Below are 13,228 nucleotides of genomic sequence, written 5' to 3'. Positions count from 1 at the left end.
CGAGACGCTCAAGCGTCACGTTCGCTTACGGCCCAGTGATCACAGGCAGGCACGCTATTGGCTGCCGACTAACGTAATGATTCGCTATAGCGTAGCGTACGCTCGGGACCACGAGGAGATCACCAGCGGTGCAGACGCTTACAACGTTAAACCTTTATATCTATACCTTTAACAGTGAGATACACAGTATACCTTAGTGTAGAGACAGAGTGTAAGTGCAACCTGGTGTAACCTGATTAACTACAAAGCTGCTTGAGCGTCACCGACGCTCAGAGAAATACTTAACACTATAAAGAATACACAGATACCTGGGCTTAGGGTCCGAAACCTATTATATGTATTATGACTATTATACTTGCAAAAGGAATCACAGTACAAATGATACACTACAATATAACATAAACCAACTAACCAGATAAACTACACAGGAAATACAATACAATACAATTAAAGTAAAATACGAGAGAGATAGAGAGAGAGAGAGAGATAGAGAGAGAGAGAGATGGCTCACAGTAAGACAATATGATTACGGAGAAAACTTACGCACAAGGGGAACGATCGCATGCGCCTCGATATCCAGCTCCCGATTATCAGCAATGAGAACCGTTGAAGAGAGAGAGAACTGGATACGGTCGGCCTGCCTATTTATGCCCCACACACAATACAATTCAATGGTCCCTACAATCTCATTGTTCATTGGACATAGGAATTCGGCTTCGCATCATAACAAAAGGTCATAGGTTGATTCATACAGGTGGGCTGTGACTATTTCCAACTGCTCAGGTGGGAGGGAAACTGGGTTTCCCGCCGCATGGGTAATAAAGTGCAAATAAAGTAAATGTTCATAAACTTCTTATGTCCATAACTATTCGCACGAGCGATTGATCTGTTTCAAACCAACACCGGAATATTTCTAATTAAATATTCTTCCGATGGATACTAAACACCACTGTATTACTCCTGTCTGACCCTTCGTATCAAACAAAGAGGGATTCCTCTGTTCATAAACATTCTATATTAACCAAACTTTCAGAATCTATCAAAGGGACCATGATCTACAAAATACATTATTACTGAAAATATGTAATGATTGAGTCGCACGCTACGATCGCATAAACTCTACCATAAATACGCATACCATGCGCCTGCGGGTGCCCGCGACTGTGAGTATGCGCACGTACGGGAGAGCGTACGCACGCGCAGCACGGACCTGTGTGAGGTGCAAATATGGTAGTGTGCATAGAGATATTTTTCTGACTTTGACAGTATAAAGAAGAAAGAAAAAAAAACCACGGGTAGGTGGTATACAATTATGGATGGACTGCCGAGTGCCGACACAGAGGTAGCTACAGCCGTGAACTACCGTACTGTGTCTGCTGCGACTGGATGATAAATAATGATATAAAAAATATATATATATCACTACTGCAGCCGGACAGGTATATATATTATATAATGACGGACCTGCTGGACACTGTCTGTCAGCAGAATGAGTTTTTTATAGAATAAAAAAAAAAACACCACACAAGTGAAGTCACACGACGAGTGTTTAACTTTTTCAGGCAATCACAATATAGTATACTACTAACTATACTGGTGGTCAGTGTGGTCAGGTCACTGGTCAGTCACACTGGCAGTGGCACTCCTGCAGCAAAAGTGTGCACTGTTTAATTTTAATATAATATGTACTCCTGGCTCCTGCTATAACCTATAACTGGCACTGCAGTGCTCCCCAGTCTCCCCCACAATTATAAGCTGTGTGAGCTGAGCACAGTCAGATATATAATATATACATAGATGATGCAGCACACTGGGCTGAGCAGTGCACACAGATATGGTATGTGACTGTCTTGTACTCCTGGCTCCTGCTATAACCTATAACTGGCACTGCAGTGCTCCCCAGTCTCCCCCACAATTATAAGCTGTGTGAGCTGAGCACAGTCAGATATATAATATATACATAGATGATGCAGGCATGCAGCACACTGGGCTGAGCAGTGCACACAGATATGGTATGTGACTGAGTCACTGTGTGTACCGTTTTTTTCAGGCAGAGAACGGATATATTAAATAAAACAACTGCACTGCTGGTGGTCACTGTGGTCAGTCACTAAACTCTGCACTCTCTTCTACAGTATCAGCCTCAGGTCAATCTCTCTCTCTCTCTCCTAATCTAAATGGAGAGGACGCCAGCCACCTCCTCTCCCTATCAATCTCAATGCACGTGTGAAAATGGCGGCGACGCGCGGCTCCTTATATAGAATCCGAGTCTCGCGAGAATCCGACAGCGTCATGATGACGTTCGGGCGCGCTCGGGTTAACCGAGCAAGGCGGGAAGATCCGAGTCGCTCGGACCCGTGAAAAAAAACATGAAGTTCGTGCGGGTTCGGATTCAGAGAAACCGAACCCGCTCATCTCTAGTGTAGAGCTCACTGTACCCCTCTGGCTTTTTCTCACTGCATCAGCGCTGTTCAGACTTCCTGGATTGGTCCATCATAGCTAAAGGCACATCCCCTAACTGGGAGGCATGCCTCACATTGCCCTATTTCTTAGCTGTATTACTGGTCTTGGTGTGGCCCTGCCCTGGTCTTCACACAGTGACATGCTGTGTCTGAGTATGAGAGGTGAGGCTGAGCTGTTGCTGCCTCACATCTTGTTTCTCCCTGTAATTCCAGGGAACCCTGCAAATCTGGCAAGTTGTAACTATAAAAATGATTGCAATATTACCAAGAAGATACTTATTATAAGTTATAAATATCTTGTTTGTATTAATCTAACCATTTTTATAGTGAAAACTGTAGCATGACAGCATACTGTAGGACAGTTACATTTAGCAGGTCTGATTCACCCCCCTAGTCTTTGCAAGTGTTGCATATGGCTGATAAAAACGTCCTGTGCCGGCTGCAGCTATAAAATTGTAAATTCATGCCAGCATTAAGTTTTATGTATTCAGTGATCTCTTCTTATCATAACTTAATTTTAGATGTGGAGCCATTTATACTGACAGTATATTTTATTTAAGACTGTAGTGTAGATGGTCACATTCATAACAGTTATTTATTATAATATTCTGACATTAACAGAATAATAAGATTTTACTCACCGGTAAATCTATTTCTCGTAGTCCGTAGTGGATGCCGGGACTCCGTAAGGACCATGGGGGAATAGCGGCTCCGCAGGAGACTGGGCACAACTAAAGAAAGCTTTAGGACTACCTGGTGTGCACTGGCTCCTCCCACTATGACCCTCCTCCAGACCTCAGTTAGGATACTGTGCCCGGAAGAGCTGACACAATAAGGAAGGATTTTGAATCCCGGGTAAGACTCATACCAGCCACACCAATCACACCGTATAACTCGTGATACTATACCCAGTTAACAGTATGAAATATAACTGAGCCTATCAACAGATGGCTCAACAATAACCCTTTAGTTAAACAATAACTATATACAAGTATTGCAGACAATCCGCACTTGGGATGGGCGCCCAGCATCCACTACGGACTACGAGAAATAGATTTACCGGTGAGTAAAATCTTATTTTCTCTGACGTCCTAAGTGGATGCTGGGACTCCATAAGGACCATGGGGATTATACCAAAGCTCCCAAACGGGCGGGAGAGTGCGGATGACTCTGCAGCACCGAATGAGCAAACTCTAGGTCCTCCTCAGCCAGAGTATCAAACTTGTAGAATTTTGCAAATGTATTTGACCCCGACCAAGTAGCTGCTCGGCAAAGTTGTAAAGCCGAGACCCCTCGGGCAGCCGCCCAAGAAGAGCCCACCTTCCTCGTGGAATGGGCTTTCACTGATCTAGGATGCGGCAGTCCAGCCGCAGAATGTGCAAGCTGAATCGTACTACAGATCCAGCGAGCAATAGTCTGCTTTGAAGCAGGAGCACCCAGCTTGTTGGGTGCATACAGGATAAATAGCGAGTCAGTTTTCCTGACACTAGCTGTCCTGGAAACATAAATTTTCAGGGCCCTGACTACGTCCAACAACTTGGAATCCTCCAAGTCTTTAGTAGCCGCAGGCACTACAATAGGTTGGTTCAAATGAAAAGCTGATACCACCTTAGGGAGAAACTGGGGACGAGTCCTCAATTCTGCCCTATCCATATGGAAAATCAGATAAGGGCTTTTACATGACAAAGCCGCCAATTCTGACACACGCCTGGCCGAAGCCAAGGTCAACAGCATGACCACTTTCCACGTGAGATATTTCAAATCCACGGTTTTAAGTGGCTCAAACCAATGCGACTTTAGGAAATCCAACACCACGTTGAGATCCCAAGGTGCCACTGGAGGCACAAAAGGGGGTTGAATATGCAGCACTCCCTTAACAAATGTCTGAACTTCAGGCAGGGAAGCCAGTACTTTCTGGAAGAAAATCGACAGAGCCGAAATCTGGACCTTAATGGAACCCAATTTTAGGCCCATAGTCACCCCTGACTGTAGGAAGTGCAGAAAACGGCCCAGCTGAAATTCCTCCGTTGGGGCCTTCCTGGCCTCACACCACGCAACATATTTTCGCCATATGCGGTGATAATGGTTTGCAGTCACTTCTTTCCTAGCTTTAATCAGCGTAGGGATGACTTCCTCCGGAATGCCCTTTTCCTTCAGGATCCGGCGTTCAACCGCCATGCCATCAAACGCAGCCGCGGTAAGTCTTGGAACAGACAGGGCCCCTGCTGCAGCAGGTCCTGTCTGAGCGGCAGAGGCCATGGGTCCTCTGAGATCAGTTCTTGAAGTTCCGGGTACCAAGCTCTTCTTGGCCAATCCGGAACAATGAGTATAGTTCTTACTCCTCATTTTCTTATTATCCTCAGTACCTTGGGTATGAGAGGAAGAGGATGAAACACATAAACTGACTGGTACACCCACGGTGTCACCAGAGCGTCCACAGCTATCGCCTGAGGGTCCCTTGATCTGGCGCAATATCTTTTTAGCTTTTTGTTGAGGCGGGACGCCATCATGTCCACCTGTGGCCTTTCCCAATGGTGTACAATCATTTGGAAGACTTCTGAATAAAATCCCCACTCTCCCGGGTGGAAGTCGTGCCAGCTGAGAAAGTCTGCTTCCCAGTTGTCCACTCCGGAAATGAACACTGCTGACAGTGCTAACACATGATTTTCCGCCCATCGGAAAATCCTTGTGGCTTCTGCCATCGCCATCCTGCTTCTTGTGCCGCCCTGTTGGTATACATGGGCGACCGCCGTGATGTTGTCTGACTGGATCAGCACCGGCTGGTGTTGAAGCAGGGGTCTAGCCTAACTTAGGGCATTGTAAATGGCCCTTAGTTCCAGAATATTTATGTGTAGGGAAGTCTCCTGACTCGACCATAGTCCTTGGAAGTTTCTTCCCTGTGTGACTGCCCCCCAGCCTCGAAGGCTGGCATCCGTGGTCACCAGGACCCAGTCCTGTATGCCGAATCTGCGGCCCTCTAGAAGATGAGCACTCTGCAGCCACCACAACAGCGACACCCTGGCCCTTGGAGACAGGGTTATCAGCCGATGCATCTGAAGATGCGACCCGGACCACTTGTCCAACAGATCCCACTGGAAGATCCTTGCATGGAACCTGCCGAATGAAATTTCTTCGTAAGAAGCCACCATCTTTCCCAGGACTCGCGTGCATTGATGCACCGACACCTGTATTTGTTTTAGGAGGTCTCTGTCTAGAGATGACAACTCCTTGGCCTTCTCCTCCGGGAGAAACACTTATTCCTGTTCTGTGTCCAGAACCATACCCAGGAACAGTAGACGTGTCGTAGGAACCAGCTGCGACTTTGGAATATTCAGAATCCAGCCGTGCTGTTGCAGCACTTCCCGAGATAGTGCTACTCTGACCAACAACTGCTCCCTGGACCTCGCCTTTATAAGGAGATCGTCCAAGTAGGGATAATTATAACTCCCTTTTTTTTTTGAAGGAGTATCGTCATTTCGGACATTGCCTTGGTAAATACCCTCGGTGCCGGGGACAGACCAACGGCAACGTCTGGAATTGGTAATGACAGTCCTGTACCACAATTTTGAGGTACTCCTGGTGAGGAGGGTAAATGGGGACATGCAGGTAAGCATCTTTGATGTCCAGTGATACCATGTAATCCCCTTCGTCCAGGCTTGCAATAACCGCCCTGAGCTATTCCATTTTGAACTTGAACCTTCGTATATAAGTGTTCAAGGATTTCAATTTTAGAATGGGTCTCACCGAACCGTCTGGTTTCGGTACCACAAACATTGTGGAATAGTAACCCCGGCCTTGTTGAAGGAGGGGTACCTTGATTATCACCTGCTGGAAGTACAGCTTGTGAATTGCCGCCAGTACTACCTCCCCTTTCTCTGAGGGCAGCAGGCAAGGCTGATTTGAGGTAACGGTGAGGGGGAGTCGCCTCGAACTCCAGCTTGTATCCCTGTGATATTACTTGCAGAACCCAGGGATCCACCTGTGAGCGAGCCCACTGGTCGCTGAAGTTCCCGAGACGCGCCCCCACCGCACCTGGCTCCACCTGTGGAGCCCCAGCGTCATGCGGTGGACTCAGAGGAAGCGGGGGAAGATTTTTGATCCTGGGAACTGGCTGTCTGGTGCAGCTTTTTCCCTCTTCCCTTGTCTCTGGGCAGAAAGGAAGCGCCTTTGACCAGCTTGCTTTTCTGAAGCCGAAAGGACTGTACCTGATAAAACAGTGCTTTCTTAGGCTGTGAGGAAACCCGAGGTAAAATTTTTTCTTCCCAGCTGTTGCTGTGGGTACGAGGTCCCAGAGACCTTCCCCAACAATTCCTCACCCTTATAAGGCAGATGTGCCTTTTAAAGTCAGCATCACCTGTCCACTGCCGGGTCCCTAATACCCTCCTGGCAGAATGGACATTGCATTAATTCTGGATGCCAGCCGGCAAATATCCCTCTGTGCATCCCTCATATATAAGACTACGTCTTTAATATGCTCTATGGTTAGCAAAATAGTATCCCTGTCCTGACAGGGTAACAGACCACGCTGCAGCAGCACTATCCATGCTGAGGCAATTGCAGGTCTCAGTATAGTACCTGAGTGTGTATATACAGACTTCAGGATAGCCTCCTGCTTTTTATCAGCAGGCTCCTTCAAAGTGGCAGTATCCTAAGGCGGCAGTGCCACCTTTTTTGACAAACGTGTGAGCGCCTTATCCACCCTAGGGGATATCTCCCAACGTGACCTATCCTCTGGCGGGAAAGGGTACGCCATCAGTAACTTTTTAGAAATTACCAGTTTCTTATCGGGGGAACCCACGCTTCTTCACACACTTCATTCACTCATCTGATGGTGGAACAAAACACTGACTGCTTTTTCTCCACAAACATAAAACCCCTTTTTTGTGGTACTTGGGTTAATGTTTGAAATGTGTAACACATTTTTCATTGCCGAGATCATGCAACGGATGTTCCTAGTGGATTGTGTATATGTCTCAACCTCCTCGACACTGGAGTCAGACTCCGTGTCGACATCTGTGTCTGCCATCTGAGGTAGTGGGCGTTTTATCCTAACTGAGGTCTGGAGGAGGGTCATAGTGGGAGGAGCCAGTGCACACCAGGTAGTCCTAAAGCTTTCTTCAGTTGTGCCCAGTCTCCTGCGGAGCTGCTATTCCCCCATGGTCCTTACAGAGTCCCAGCATCCACTTAGGACGTCATGGAAAAGGGGGTGATTCAGACCTGATCGCTGGGCTGCTAATTTTGCTGTCCTGCATTCAGATAGTCGCCGCCTCCAGGGGGAGTGTATATTTGCTGTGTAAGTGTGCGATCCTATGTGTACGCCTAGCTGCAAAAAGCCACTGTGTGCAGTCTCTGCGCAGCCCAGTACTTACTCCTACAGTGTGATGAGAAGAGACTGATCGAGGCAGGAGCTGATTTCAGACACCCACCCTGAAAACGCTTGGGCACGCCTGAGTTTTTTCCGGACACTCCCAAAAAACGCTCAATTACCACCTGCAAATGGCCTTCTCCTGTCAATCACTTTGCGAACGCCCGTGCGATCGAATTTTTCTCACCATCCCGTCATTGACCAGTGATGCCCTTTGTTGTTGTCCGACGCACATGCGCATTGCGGTGCATACGCCTGTGCATTTAGTACCTGATCGCCCGCTGTGTGAAAACGCACAGCAGTGATCAGGAATGAATCAGGCACTATATGCAGCGTTATGATATTATGGACATAGGAATTTTCACCATTACTTCTCTTTTCTCTTTGACAATACTGGTCAAAACTTGTCCTCAAAATAACACACAGTTAACTAACCCCCCCCCCTTCCCCCCCAAAAAGCAGCTGATTCATGACAACTGTCATTAAAGGCGCACACATTAGATGATGTAATGGAGGACAGAGTGACATCTCATTGAGTCCTTCATTACAATGCACCCAGTCGCACATTGGGGGGTCATTCCGAGTTGTTCGCTCGCAAGCTGCTTTTAGCAGCTTTGCACATGCTAAGCCGCCGCCTACTGGGAGTGAATCTTAGCATATCAAAATTGCGAACGAAAGATTAGCAGAATTGCGAATAGACACTTCTTAGCAGTTTCTGAGTAGCTCCAGACTTACTCGGCATCTGCGATCAGTTCAGTCAGTGTCGTTCCTGGTTTGACGTCACAAACACACCCAGCGTTCGCCCAGACACTCCTCCGTTTCTCCAGCCACTCCCGCGTTTTTCCCAGAAACTGTAGCGTTTTTTCACACACACCCATAAAACGGCCAGTTTCCGCCCAGAAACACCCACTTCCTGTCAATCACATAACGATCACCAGAATGAAGAAAAATCCTCGTAATGCAGTGAGTAAAATACCTAACTGCATAGCAAATTTACTGCGGACATTGCGCATGCGCATTAGCGACTAATCGCTCCGTTGCAAAAAAAAAATAACGACCGAACAACTCGGAATGACCCCCATTATACCTTCTGGTTGGCCGAACTACAGTATGTTGCATATGACCCACGGTAACCCACAGGTACATTAGACAATCAGAACAATTTGTTGTTCCGATATGGAAAATTGTGCCAATATCAACACACGCTACCTGGCTAATAAACCTGAGACCTGGTTAAGTTGCCTACTGTGTGGACTAACCGTCACTCACACGCAGTGGGTGCAACCTAGCACTAAAGTACTCCTAAGGCCCAGAGTACTGACATATTTATATAAGACATATTTAGAATTGAAAAGTATAAATGTTAGTTGTGATTAGTAAGATTTCACATTTGGGAAGACATGAGCAGTCATTTAATAGCCATGCAGCAAGATAATTTCATGCTATTGGTCATACTTTTAGCACAAATTGCTTAATTCTCAATAATAAAATATCTTTTATGGCAAGTACTCTGAAATACTGAAATAGCACATAATTGGTATAATTGTTTTCTATGGGAAAAATTACAAAGCACAGAACCAATTTACCAATGCTTTAAGTCACACTGGTAAGTGCTACTGTGATGTCCACCAATTTCTGAATGAGAGGAATGGCTGATAAATAGTGTTTCAGCAGACAAGGGAATGTAATGTAGAAAAGCAGTAGGCAACATGAGATTTGACAGCCATAATGTGGAACTACAAATCAGTGCATGCCTTGCCCAACATCGTATAGAATTTAAACCACTAGGGTCTAGAAAATATGTTTTTTAGGAGTGAAAGTTTTGAAGAACACATATGGCATGTCCTAGCTGCTAAGGAAAATGAAACAAAAATAAGTAAATTAAACCAGAAGACAAACACAGCAACATAAGAGAACAGCATTTTTTTATTTCCACTTTCAAATTCCAAATTTCCTGATTTCAATCTATTTTTTTGTCAAAATTTCAAATTTCACTGTTTAGATTTGCTTTTGAAATGCTGTAGTACATAGAAAAAACCCTGTATGTGGAAACACTGATAGCATTGCTGTCCCTCCCACTATTCAGACACTGTCCTGATGTCCCAACCGCGGGCCACAGTGTCCCATGGATGAGGGGGAAGGTTAGGGGAGCAATTGATCACTGCTGCTCTGCATCTAAACATTGCATAGAGGTGAGCCAGGGGGCTGCTCAGTTGCATACCCCCAAAATGATGAAAGCAGGCCTGGGCTACAAGGCCACTACCTCCCACTTGAGGTCACACACCCTTTTCCGACCCATGAGGGTCTCAGGCAGCAAAAGTTGGAAAAAATGTTGCAAGCATACTTGCCAATTTCATGACTAAGCTTTCCAGGAGTGGTGAAAGCATGCCATGTGCTTTTGTGGACAATTCATTCTCGCCAAATGTTGACAACAGTACCATAACAGGGCAGCACTGTGTCTGTGCCAGCACTGCCACCTGAGCGCATGACATCATGCTGAGGGAGTAGAGCTGTCTGCACTGGGAAGCACGGCACAGCTCAGAACATCCTTGGCATGCACTGGGGAGCACTGCAGTAGCAATACTGACTCCAGGGTGCCGTTCCAGGCACTTTGTTAGCCAGATGCAGGGGCTATGGGGCAGCAACAGCTCCACCCCAAGGGCTCTGTGGCACAGCCCTATTTTCTGCCCTGGTTGACAATATAAATGGAAAGTAATTGCCTTTCAAACAACATTTATTTTCAATAATTAATCATTACCTGCTACTATCAGTGTACAAGAACTTGCTTCCTACTTCAAGGGTAAGATTGATAAAATCCAAGATGAAATGGTATGCTCTAACTCAGCCAGTGACCTGCTCAATTCCCTGCCTGAGACCTCTGGCACTTTCTCTTCATTTGATCCCACAAGTGAAGATGAAGTATCAACACTCTTTTCATCCTCCTACTCCACTACCTCTCTTCTTGATCCTATACGCTCAAAGGTCAGTAAAACCTTGTCTCCTGTGCTTATCCCATCCTTAACTAAAATCTGTAATCTCTCTCTACTGGTATCTTTCCTTCTCTGTTTAAACATGCAGTGATTACTCCCATTCTGAAAAAACACAACTCTGACCCAAACACACTCTAACTACCGTCCCATATCTCAGCTACCAGGTCTCTCCAAGCGGCTTGAGAGACTTGCCTACACTCGCCTTGCACACTTTCTTAACTCTCACAACTTATTGGACCCACTTCAGTCAGGCTTTCATACCCAACACTCCACAGAGACGGCACTGACCAAAGTAGTGAATGATCTAGTCACTGCTAGATCGAAAGCCCAGTACACACCACTTATTCTTCTAGATCTCTCTGCTGCTTTTGAAACTGTTGACCACTCTCTTCTCATACAAATACTACAATCCCTAGATCTTCAGGACATGGCACTTACTTGGTTCTCATCCTACCTATCTAATCGCTCTTTCAGTGTTCACTTCTCTGATTTGTCAAAGTCAGAAAAATATCACGCTGCACATTGCCATATATGCACCTCATGCGTGTGCCCGCTGCACGTGCACATACCCTCCCATGCGTGCGCACACTCGCCGTCACGGGCGCATGGTGTGCGCATTTACGGTAGAGTTTGTGCGCATCTAGCATGCGACACGATCGCTACATATCTAATCAAAATAATGTATTTTATAAGTTAATATTCCCCTGAGTTCAGCAAAGTATGGTATATTTAAAATGGCTCTTTGACCTTAGAGATTCCCCAAACAATAGCTTTCATGTTGGGAGGGCTTCACATGTTCTTATGCATAGTTAAGCACAGGAATAGTAATTGAAGATTAATTGTATTCCGAATAAATAACACCTAAGACCAGTCAGTTTCTTTCCCGCAGACGGAATACAATAGCCTTTAATTACTCTAAGCTTTAAGATTCAATGAAGAGGGCTGGCACTTTGTTTATGAATGGGGCTGGTTTTGTCTCCAGAAGAATGATTGCTGAGATGTCATTGTCTCAACTGAAAGTGGACAGTGAGACAGTATTCGCCAAACAATAGCTTCCCACAAGACAGGAATTTGTTAGTCATCACCCAACATTTTGCATAACCAAGATCACATATCTAACTCAGCTCACTGATACAGCTAGCCCACATGCTGTGAAAGACACACCCACAGGTTGCCTGCATACCTGAGAACTTGATATCAGAGCTCACTCTCCCAAAACCACATATGGCAGATGTACTGGCGTATGAACGGCTTGCCCCAAACTCAGAGGGATTATGTTATATTGAAAAAGTACCGCCTGAAGTAATGACTGTATCGCATAACAAAATTGATTTGATTTACGACCCAACCATTGAAACCACGCTGTGATAAAAGGTGATTCCACGACCTGTTTCTTTCACCCGTTTCTCCTTTGTTTTCCTCCAAGGTACAAAGACATCCGCTTGGAAGAAGAATTTGACAACCTTTTACACAGACAACTGATGGACTATGCCATAGACCCCCCATATCCCTAGTAACTTTAATTTTACGCTAGCCCAACACTTTTTGTAAGTCTATGGACATTGAGAAAGCTTTTTGCTTGCATTTTGGCAAAAGCCCAAAGAGACTACAGTCAACATGTACATCAAGACAAGACAAGACAAAAGACAAGACCTCAATCGGCAAATGTATATTAAACTCACATAGTTTATGACTGCATTTACCATAATTGCTCCTTATCTTCATTTCTACAACCTTCAGGTAATGACACACATAGTCGATAGGGAATATAGGCACAGATATCAGCACTCACATATCCCCCCATTCATGTATCATCAACTAAAATGTGCTCCCCCATTTTGTTGCAACCAAAAGCCGAAAAGAGCTCGGTAAAGTTTGACAGCCCATCCACAGGCCCGTAATACGGGATAAGAAGGAATTCAAATGTATACTTCGCAATACCTCGAAGCTTGATTTAAAACACGTACGGCACGATGATACATGACCCTCAAAACATGGATTCATACACACATGCTTCTGCTATCTCACTAGGTCATACCCTTTTCCTACCTTCTTCTCTCCTCCCTTACCCAATCATAGAAATGTATTTACATATGACATATATTTTTCTCTTTTTGAACTGTTTTAGGAAGTGGCAGTTATTGGTGACTGCCAAAGGGTGGACTGTCAAAGTCAGAAAAATATCACGCTGCACATTGCCATATATGCACCTCATGCGTGTGCCCGCTGCACGTGCACAGACCCTCCCGTGAGTGCGCACACTCGCCATCACGGGCGCACGGTGTGCGCATTTACGGTAGAGTTTGTGCGCATCTAGCATGCGACACGATCGCTACATATCTAATCAAAATAATGTATTTTATAAGTTAATATTCCCCTGAGTTCAGCAAAGTATGGTATATTTAAAATGG

At 45.5% G+C, this 13,228-nt stretch overlaps 1 long non-coding RNA gene across 1 annotated transcript in view; it reads left to right on the top strand.

The window, feature by feature from the left end:
- The window catches only part of LOC135015440 (uncharacterized), a 143,705-nt gene extending 131,263 nt beyond the window's left edge, over nucleotides 1-12,442 (top strand). Inside the window, exon 7 of the long non-coding RNA XR_010213710.1 lies at nucleotides 12,244-12,442. This is a non-coding gene — a long non-coding RNA (uncharacterized LOC135015440). The remainder of the gene's footprint in view (nucleotides 1-12,243) is intronic.
- The last annotated feature ends 786 nt before the right edge of the window (nucleotides 12,443-13,228 follow it).

Source organism: Pseudophryne corroboree, chromosome 2 (assembly GCF_028390025.1).
Source record: "Pseudophryne corroboree isolate aPseCor3 chromosome 2, aPseCor3.hap2, whole genome shotgun sequence".
Taxonomy (NCBI): domain Eukaryota; kingdom Metazoa; phylum Chordata; class Amphibia; order Anura; family Myobatrachidae; genus Pseudophryne; species Pseudophryne corroboree.
The sequence above is the reverse complement of the archived record's forward strand: the minus strand, read 5'-3'. Positions and strand labels throughout refer to the sequence as shown.